The sequence below is a fragment of the Gadus morhua genome, chromosome 2 (genome assembly GCF_902167405.1).
Source record: "Gadus morhua chromosome 2, gadMor3.0, whole genome shotgun sequence".
Taxonomy (NCBI): Eukaryota; Metazoa; Chordata; class Actinopteri; order Gadiformes; family Gadidae; genus Gadus; species Gadus morhua.
In genome coordinates, this window is record NC_044049.1 from 18,387,672 (window position 1) to 18,389,745 (window position 2,074).

Here is a 2,074-nt window from a genome sequence, read left to right on the forward strand (position 1 = left end):
CCCTCCCTCATACTCTGAGTTTCCTGAGACCATACAGCGTTTTCTCGATCAGCACTGTATAGATGTTGTTCATTCTACACAACAGGTCCAGGATCCGTCAAGTACAGCATGTGGGCATCATTGTGTTTTTTTCTTGTTTAATATGCAAAAAGGGGTATCCTATCATAAGTTTTTGAAAATGTATGGGGATAATTTACCCCGTAATGATGAAAAGGTTTATGACTTTGTTAACCGTGTACAACCTAATGTCTGTAATGAACATGATATGACGTGTGTGCAGTCATGTGTATGCGGATGTAACATGTAACACGTGTTGTTATGTTTGTTTTCTGTATTGATAATAAAAAATACAATATTTTGATTACATTTTAGTCGTACTGTTTTCTTTTATTTTTTTTACGGGTAACACATACATTTAGATACATGATTTAAAATGGTAACCACTCGGCCATATGCATTCCAGGGGAAGTATTAGATGACAATGGCTGCTTGCGTTTCCTCCTTTTATCAGACGAGACAGGGACGGAGGCCATCGCATTGTCGTCCGTAGTGACGGGACTATGCTTATACATGTTTACAGTTTGTCTGAGCTGCTTATTAGGGATAGACGATAGTGGTATATTATTACTGGCTAAAGATTTCAGAAATACATTCCAGCCCTGTGGTCTGACAGATTCGACAACATGGTAAGGGGCGGTAACATTCTTTAACAAATCAAACATATGGGACCCCTTAATAGTTTCGCCTTGTAATATGATCTCCCCCTTGTCCGTCCATGAAACATTTTTAGATTTCTTTAAAGAGTCCAGGATATGTCTGGTATTGCTCTTGCTTCTGACGGGTATATGTTTCATTATATCCTTATAAATATGATCGCCGGTGCCATCATCGTCATCAACACCATGCCGTGCCGACATAGGCGTATGAACTGGGTCCCCCTCAGCAAGTGACAGAGTTAATTCTCCGTGTTCGCGTTGCCCTTGTTTTATCATGGATAGATAACGCTGCAGGACAGCACCGTACCTGGCCGCTTTTTCATATAGGTCTGTGTCGGGAGTGTTCAACACGATCGCAGTGGCCTTATCCAGCTCATTTTCAGCAGTCTGTCTAACAGAATCCCTGGGTTGGGTATGCTTTAAGGCATCGAGTTGATGTTGAGGAACTAGATACATCTTGTGCGTATGATCCATTATAATCACCCGCCTCTTGAGAACAGGCTTGTAAACAACGGTATGGCCACAGAGAGTAGGGGTAGAAGAAATCCACCAGTCTGATTGATTAGTCTTTTCTTTCTAGATATTAGTACATTTTTATTGGCGAGTATTCTGAGATCCTTCTTTCGTCTACGCAATTTCGTATGCTGGCGTGGAGTCAGAGGTATTTTGCCCTGTAAAATGTTCAAGGCTATTTCACACAGCGAGTTGATAAAGTCGGCGTTGGCTGTCCTGAGGATAACTTTACGCTGAGCCGGAGGGGCGCTATATAGTTGCTTAAGACGCTCACGGTTTCTACTTATACGTGAGGACATGGTCTTTTGGGCTAATCACTTTGGCTCTCTGAGTGTATAATGGTGTTGTACAGGCTCTGCACTGGTGGTAGCCTCTACGGATGTAGCTGGAGAGTCGATCCACTGCGCAGGAGTGAAGTCGATATGTTCCAACAACGATGAAGTCCAGGACGAGATGTCGTCAAGACCAGCCCAATCGTCGGCGGTCAGCTCTGGTGGTGGCGCACACTGGGGATCTCCATGGGCTGCTTGTAATAGAAAAAAAAAGAAAGAAAATAAATCAGTATCAATCCCATCATAATCATTACACTCTATAGAATATATACATGCTTTTTTTTCATTGAATTTCCTACCGTGCTGTATAGTCCCATCCGGTTGCACAGTGACGGTCTCTGTAGGCGACTCAGGCACATACACCTCCACGTCCCCGATCACACGGTGTTTGGGATCAGTCCATGCCGCTCCATGTGGCGCAATTTGCGGATTTATGACTGCCTGTATAACCTGGGTAATATTCTCCGGAGTTAAACCATTATGTGTGGCATCCTTGCGAGCCTTTTTATAAGG

General features: G+C 43.3%; 1 long non-coding RNA gene across 1 annotated transcript in view; it reads right to left on the bottom strand.

Annotated features, from left to right (window-relative positions):
* Positions 1-1,498: 1,498 nt before the first annotated feature.
* Positions 1,499-2,074, bottom strand: part of LOC115533689 (uncharacterized) — a 1,662-nt gene continuing 1,086 nt past the window's right edge. The window contains exons 3-4 of the long non-coding RNA XR_003974227.1: positions 1,861-2,074; positions 1,499-1,752 (exon numbers count right to left, since the gene is read on the bottom strand). The exon at positions 1,861-2,074 is cut by the window's right edge and continues 131 nt beyond it. This is a non-coding gene — a long non-coding RNA (uncharacterized LOC115533689). The remainder of the gene's footprint in view (positions 1,753-1,860) is intronic.